Consider the following 8,732-nt stretch of genomic DNA (forward strand, 5'->3'; position numbering starts at 1 on the left):
TCAGATCTTCTAATCTAGTATTCAAAGAATAGCATTTTTATACCCGTAAAGTTGTAATGTTTCGTTGAAGCAGCTGTTCTTATTTATCAAAATCAAATGTGCTGACATTCATATACATGTTAGACCTATAGTCACTTTTTTGTGGATAGTACTCTATGGAAAGTCTCCTCCTGCAATATACGACCGTGGTTTGCATATAATTACTGAGACAAAACCTATTCGAATAAGACGTTAACCAACACGTTTGGGCAAGACAAATATTAAAGATAATTTCTCAAGTTTTTCGTAATGTTGTTGATTAGTGTTGGTGTCTAGTATTTGTTTGTCTGTTATTTAATCAAAATGTGTTTAGACTCAGGGTTTTAGAGCTAGTCTCACGGTGTTGTTGCATGTTAATAATAAATTCCATAGGACGACCTGAAGATGTTTGTTTAAGGTAGCATATCTTGTTTACCACTCATTTGCGTTCCCCTTAAACTCTTTTTTCATTTTTATCTATTTTTGTTTGAATGAATTAAACATTTAATTGACATGAAAAGAAGAAGAAAGAAGAAATATCGACAAAGAAAAAAGAAAATTATTAATAATTTCTAAGTAAAGGTAAAAAGGGTGTTGTTCAATAAATTAGTTTGATTCCCCAAAAAATGTTTTTCAATAGGAACAAAGATATATGGGGTTCAATACGAATACACCAAAATCAACCAAAAATATACACCACAAATGACAAATGTAATGTTTCTTTTCTTCTACTTTGTTTTATATACAGACTATTTCAATTGTTTGATTTTTTGTTGTTGTTGAATCTTGTTACATCATTTCTAGAGAACATTATAGCTCATTCTTTACAGTTCGCGCTTTTCACATGTATGTTTTTTTTATTTTGCGGCTTTTTATTTCCTAACCTCGATCTCAAATTTAAATAAAGCGTATTCATATATAACACATAGTACTTATTCTACGATTAATCACATTCTCACGCCAGTCTATTGTTGTCTTTGTCTTTATAACTACTATCAAAACATAATGGAAAAAAGGAAACAAAAGCGACATAAGATTTGTTAACAGTCGTTTATGAATTGATACATTATCAAATTAAGATAGGAAACAAGGACGTCTTAAGATTTAAATGCAGTATGTAAATCCACTGCACCTAAACCACGACTTTTATGAATGATATACAAGTACATTGTAACAAGTTTTAGCGATAAATCCAGATATCTTACTATGAGATCATAGTAAGAGAGCTTACAAGTGCTTTCAGTTAAAACCCTTAACAATTACCCTGTCACAATACGGAATTTCAACAGATTGTTAAAGATGTTAGTTTAAAAACAATTCTAACATTGTATTTAATGATATTGCTTTGATAAAAAAAATATCGAAAGCCTAACGTTTTTAGATAATTATCCTCGTTAACAAATAAACAGGTGTGGTATGATTGCCAGTTGATCAACGTTCGAACAAAGGTCAAGAGACCAGGGGGTTAACATTGTATGGTCAGTTTACGGCCTTCAACAATGAGATAAATACATGCCTTAAAATAAAATGTAAGAGGCAAAGAGTTACAAAAGTGTTTCACAAATCCAAAGACAAAATCGTCGGCCTCATTTTAGCGAATTACATTAAACTAAAAAAAATATGTCAAACCTTGACCAACGACAATCACGGGACTATGAGGTCATGTCTTGTGGCTAGCACATACAGAATTTAGTGGGATTTAAATGTGTGTTAGTACATAGTTCACGGGTGTCATTCGGTTTATCGAGGGAAATTATCGTGAAAGAATACCTAACGGTGGTCAAGCATTGCGATCGGATCGTGAATGTAATTAATTGAAATTCTACTTCAAAACTTGGGAAAAATCTGTTGTATTTTCAAAACGCGGAACAAATCAGAAAAAAAAATTGTATCTGTCAAAATGATTCAACTTTCTCAATAATACTGTGCAATAAGTTTAATAAAATATGCATTACTTTATGAGAAAACATAAAAGGCGCAACACAAGTCTATGAGATTCATTGAAAAAAGAACAGGTTTTGTACCTATAATGATTAAATTCATATATAAAACTGAATCTTTGGTGTGACAGATGATACAGTAAAATAAAAGATTTTTTTCACTTGAAACCGTTCATTTTGTTTTTAAAAACACTGAATTTTGTTGATTTTTCAATAACATTGATCGTGAAAGATCAGGCAACGTATTATCTCGATCGTGAAAGACAAAGCGTGACCAGACAGAAGCAGGACGTTTGTGTTTTTTTTTACCAGTAACACCGAAGGACATTTGTGCTTTTAACTTTGTTACACCTGAACAAAATTGACAAGACATTTGCGCTTTTTACCTATAATAGTTGTATACCTGTAATCTTTAGAAAATTAACCAAAGTCATGGAAAGATGTTGGCATATCCTTTGAAAGTTCATCCGAACAAACAAGAAATTCAGAAAAAAAATATTCGGGTAAACCAGACATACTATAATGAATATTGTATACGTTTCGTGAGGCGCATTAGTTTTGCACACATTTGGGAATTAATTTCTGTTTACGTTTGCGCCCTTGCCTTTGCTTACATTTTGCGAATATTGGCAGAGTAAATAGTATTCTGTTTCATTATTTCACCGAATGGCAATTTGATGAATAATTTAAAATGTAATTTTTCATGTATAATTGCACCAGGACACACACATGGATTTTCGTTTGTCAGAAACAAATCGGGGAGATGGGATTAGTGTACGATGGATTTACTTTCCGTATAGACAGAACACCTAAGTCAGGGAATATTTCATAGAGATGCATCGTAAATAATTGCACCGGATTCCCATTTCCCTTCAAGTCTTTGGGCATCAAGCAGAATCCAATTTATCATCCCGTAATACTTTGAACGACAAAATTATTTTATATCTACCTGGGTGACGTCAAACGCGCGATTCTACGCCAGTACTTAAAACCTTCCATCCTTTATGGGTGGATTTTACATAGATAAATAAAATCGTATAATTAAAAAGCAAAATGAGGATGTTAAATTGATGTATGTCTTTTTGTGCTTCTTTGTTACATTTGTTTGTTTTTATAGTGATTAAGATGATAAGACAATGTTGACTGCTGTACCCCTATTTTTAACATTTTTACCTATTGTGTCTGTTTTTTTTTTTCACGCATCGTTGTCAATATAACGGAATTTGATGCGACTGTCATACAAGTGAGAGGTTTAGCTAGCTATAAAACCAGGTTCAATCGTTCGTTTGATGTGTTTGAGCTAATGATTTTGCCATTTGATTAGGGACTTTCCTTTTTGAATTTTTCTCGGAGTTCAGTATTTTTGTGATTTTACTTCTTTATATTGTTCCAGTACTAATTGTGTGTACATAATAAAACGGATGTATCCTGCTCGAAAATAATAGTTGAATAAATATATAGACAATAAGTGTTTAGTGTCTTTAGATATCAGCTGTATTTGTACGAGGCTAAGAAACAGGTGTAATGCAAGCTTCACAGAGTACAAAAACAGCTGATATTTAAAGACATTAAACAGTTTATGTTTTTATCCTGTAATTAAATATGTACATTGTTCCCCATCCAAATCGTTGAATTTGTTTTTGAAAGAAATCGACATGACTTAAACGCGGACCGCAATGATGACCCCAAATTGAACTGTGACATAAACAGCTAGTAATTTGACATAACCGTTTGCTCGCAACAGAAGCAGGATACCAGGACACTGTATACGTCTACTATACGTACATCGCTTCGTGTTATCTGTACACCTGTATTAGTATAGTAGAAAGGTAGATTGCAAGATAAATAAGTATATTCTACCTTATTTACCTGAATTTACCTCTAAAAGAATGCCCACAAATGTAATCAAAAGCTGTGCGCAAACGAAATGATTTTTGCGCGCAAAGGTAATGGTAATGCGCGCAAGTATAATGCACCGGTTTCTCGGTAATCGATAGAGAAAACGAAACTTTTATGGATGGAACAATTAAATTTTTTCCGAACTTCTTCAATTAGCTTCCTTATTAGTGGATTGAATTTGGAAACTATATTCCTCTTGTGGATATTCTGTTGCATGGATAGTTCGAGGAACTGTACCATTATAGTTTATCTAAGATTGTTTCAATTTGTGAAGACCGAAATTTTATTTTTAAATCACTTTCTGTACCTCTTGAATTTTAAAAAGAGTCATTGTTGTTATAAGGAATTTACTCCCAGCAACTCTCTTGGAGTGTTGTCGTTTTCATCTGACACAAGAATGATGGGGAAAGGTTGATGCTTTTAAATGTATATAAATGTATCATGAATGTTTTGTGTTTTTTTTATATCATAAATGCTTTTTTATGTTATGTTGAGAAAGTGCAAATTTCCTTTTTTTTAAAGTGCAAATGTCCAAAACTTTTAAGCGCAAATGTTCATTAAAAAATTGCAAATGTCCGATCAAAAAGCGCAAACGTCCCGCAACCGGACAGGACTTAATAATCAGAAAACAATCATTATGTTTCGTTTACCTATTGATATACCTGTAACTAGTTGAAGCGTGTAATTATTTTAATAAGAATGGACAATAATGCTTTCATTATTTCATGTGACAAGCTAGACGATAAAGACGTTTTCACTCTTTGTAGATTCAGAACCGTAAATCACAAGCTTCCAATTGAATCTGGTATAGATGGACAAACCCAGAGAAAATCGAACATGTAACTTGTGTAATAGAAATGAAATTGGAAATCAATTTCGCTATATTTTGAAATGTACATATTTTTAAGGAAAGAATGTAGAGATAAAAAAAATACTGTACCAACATTAACACTTTAAAGTTTAAAGCAGTTAGGAATTTTTCAAAACAATTCAAACTTCAAAAGTTGTGTAAGTTCATTAGAATCAGAAATAAAAAATATGAATTTTCTCTGATAAAATGTAACCTTCAAAACTACGCATTCTTTTCTTCTCTATAAGAAGTTTCTATATGCTGTTACCTCATCATATGTCTTATAATATTATTATGTATGTCTTTGTGTTTCTGTATACCATTGTATCAACAAAGGTTTTTTTCAGAATAAACATATATATATTTTTTTCACTTTTTTTTATTCAATACTTTTCCTTCAATGTTATTAAAATAACTTCAAACGTGTCTAGATAAGTAGATCTCCAAGATAAAAGGACCTTCTTGAGCGTAAATTTTATATATGTATCTGTAATATGTAATGCATCCCCTTGAACATACTAGTATATGCATGTGAACGGTTTTTTTTTTTTGTTTTTTGAGGTTTTTTTTGTGTGTAAGGGATGTTACCTTCAGTTATAAGGAGTATCGTTCATGCGTGCCGTACATCGTATGACAATATTTGCTAATTTATTGTTTATTTCGTGGCTGCGCTGACATAAACGAAAAAGGTACCAAGATAACGTTATTTATATTCGATTGTTTGATCAGTCTGTTCACAATAGCTATACGTCATTGTACCAACTTAGTGGGGAAATTACCAATCAACGTACCTCGCGATCGATTGTGCATGATGCCCAGCTCAAACTGTAATGAACCCAAATAGGTTCTATTCTCAATTTTAAATTTGTGTAAGAAATCAAAACTTATGAAGGACGGAAAATAGAACTGATTTTGCTATAAGGCACCAAGTCGGTTTGTTATTACATGTATAAGATACCGTAATCAAATCCAATGGCATTGAACGATTATAGCCCTATACGCCAACAAAAGAGAAACTGAATGAGTCAAGCAAATCCAATATTTACTATACCAATTAAAAATAGAAATTACCATATAATTAAATGATGAGTTGAACGTTTTCGTAGCATCAGATCTTTCACGATCCTTTTCACGATCTTCAAAAAGCGGTACACGATCTTTCACGATAAAAAAATCAACGTTTTGTAAATATTTCCATTTTTACAAAATTTCTGATTATGCTAACTCAAAATAACTGTAAGAACCATTTGAATCATTAAAATGGTAGGACATTTTTCATCAAAAAGTTGTTTAGTCATTCGAATTATGAAAAAAATCTTGTTTGTTTACATTTTTAATGTCATTGAAATGTCGAGGAGCAATCTGCCTTTTGTAGTTTTGTAAGAACGGAATTTTAAACCTTGATTTTCTCAGATACTTATCATTATGTTGAACCATTTTCACAGACAGTTTTATTTTTTTGTAAATTTGTCCGTACAATTCATCATACTAGATTAGTAATTGACCTTGCATATATCTTCTCGATAATATTGAATTCACCATCCTATACCAGAGCTTTCACGATCCAATCGTAATACTTGACCACCGTTAGGTATTCTTTCACGATAATTTCTCTCGATAAACCGAATGACACCCGTGTAGTTTATCCCTGTACCTGGAAGTTAACTATACAACGAATACAATCTTAATGTTTAACATGTTTCATGTATAGGCATGTACAATTCTCTAGAATATTGTTACTTAGCATATTATTACTTTAAATTATATCTGTTCGACAAAAGCTCCTTTGTCCGTGCTAAGTGAAAAAATACAAAAATATCCGACCGGACCTCTGAGCTGCATCCACCTAAATTCATCTGTACTTATCCAAAATGGAATCAAATCTTTCTGACCCTTTTTTCAAACAATGTGTGTAAAGGCTACATACTATTTCTTTTTATATAGCCGATCCCCTGCCGGGCAAAACCAAAGTCTTGAAAATTTTTGTTTTACCACTAGACACACGGCATTTAGGAATTAGAGCAAAACTGGTCTTACTTCTGTGTCCTGGTAGAGTTATTATAAAAATAAGAAGATGTGGTATGATTGCCAATGAGTCTTTAGTATTTAGTCTTTCTTTGGACTGTTACCTTGTGAACTAGCACATTTGAATTAATTCGCGTGTTGTTCTGTAGTACAATAACACGGTAAATAGCCATCAACTAGTTCTCGAATAAGCATATTATATTTGTCACTGGACGTTAAAACCAAATCTATCCATCCTATTTCCACTTTACTGTTTACTTTGTTGTTATTAGTTTTAATCGTTACATGTTAAAGGCTTTGCAAATAATGGTGTTTTTATCTGACGTTAGGTCACTGTATACTGTTTTCATAAAAAAAAAACATACAAAGAGATAGTTTCCGAGGCATTTTTAAATTTGTAAATATTCTATCTGTTTTAATTCAAAATATAATCAGAGAACTGAATTGATCGATTAATGAAAGTTGAAACGTTCATTGGCTATTATTCATGATCAGGACAAATTCTTGGTACAATGGGAAAGATGATATTTGTTAAAGAATTTGTAGTGTCGATTGAGGCTTGTAAGTTCAGAAACTGATCTGGGTTATATCAATTCCCAATATTTTTCGAAAGATGATCAATACTTATCAGAAAATTATTAAAGAGAAAAGTAGGAAAATCCATAATAGCTGTTTGTGAATTTTCGTGGATGACAATACTAATTTAAAAGTCCTTAAAAAATAATTATAAAGGCTGTTACTATTATTGTCAAATGTTTACTGTTTACTTTATGTTTATTTTATCAATACATATTCGCTAATCTCAAGCTGAAATATAATTATTTTAGTATTTAATTTATACTTGAATTTTGTATTTCTATTTTATAAAGGACCCCACTTCATAGAAGGCTATTTGTTATATTCAAGGTCGGTGCAAATGCATAGTCTTACCTTGAACCTATTGATAAAGTTATTTATCGAAATGAATTATCTAAAGCAACTAATACAGACCATCATAAGATGTGGTTGTGCGTTAAGTGCATAACCTTGAAAATATTCTTCGAAAACAACCATACGAATGTTGTCAACGTGCACACAGAACAGATTGGTTAAATGGACCGTAAACATTTATTTTGTGATGTGTTAAGAATTTATTCGTTAATTAATTAATTGATTTCTCGATGTATTTATTCATTTACATATTTATTTAATAATTTATTCATTTATTTATATATTTATTTATTTATTTATTTATTTATTTATCTATATATAGTTTTTTTTAATTTTTTCTTCATTTGTTGATTTAATTTGTTCTATCCAACGCATCCGCGGAATTTTAGAATGTATAGCGTTTTTAAAATTATTGAAGATTCGAATGTTTTGAATATCTTTTGACAGCGAGTAAATAAATTAATTCAAATGAATATATAATGTATGAGGTTATTTGAATATTAATGCGAAATATTTTTTTTTACAGGCGACTGTTGAAGAATTACAATTTTCACAATGAAGTCTGTTTTACCGATTGTCACCATTCTGTGTATGTTAAGTGTCCATCCCTGCAAGAGTCAGTTGGATCTAGGAAATGTCGACATTGTTGGTTTACTCAGTACCTTGACTATAGAGCAAAAGGCGGGGTTTATACTCGATTTTATAGGAAAGCCATTATTATTCGATAAACTTGAAAATGTTTTCATTGCCGGTTATGAACTATTTCATGAGGAACCTACGTTTGAGCCTGAGATATTACCTAATCTTATAGAATGGACATTAGATGAACTACCATTTTTATTGCAGAATCAAACATTTAAGGACAGTTTGCATATTATTATTGGAGAAATGAACAAAGCTAATCTATCTATTGTAAATCTGACAAACGAATTTACAATTATGAATGGAATATTTGCACAGATGGACTGGTTTTCTATAATTCGCAAAATAGGAATAAAAATTGTTCAGCCTTGGCTGATACAACACGGAGTCGATAAGAACATTGTTAAGGAAGTTATACCAACATTTCT

General features: G+C 31.3%; 1 protein-coding gene across 1 annotated transcript in view; it reads left to right on the top strand.

Moving 5' to 3' along the window:
• Window positions 1-3,233, top strand: part of LOC127719954 (peroxisomal targeting signal 1 receptor-like) — a 156,587-nt gene extending 153,354 nt beyond the window's left edge. The window contains exon 18 of the transcript XR_007990567.1: window positions 3,209-3,233. The gene's annotated coding sequence lies outside the window, so the exon portion shown is untranslated. The remainder of the gene's footprint in view (window positions 1-3,208) is intronic.
• Window positions 3,234-8,732: the final 5,499 nt, after the last annotated feature.

The sequence above is a fragment of the Mytilus californianus genome, unplaced genomic scaffold (genome assembly GCF_021869535.1).
Source record: "Mytilus californianus isolate M0D057914Y unplaced genomic scaffold, xbMytCali1.0.p SCAF_11, whole genome shotgun sequence".
Lineage (NCBI taxonomy): Eukaryota > Metazoa > Mollusca > Bivalvia > Mytilida > Mytilidae > Mytilus > Mytilus californianus.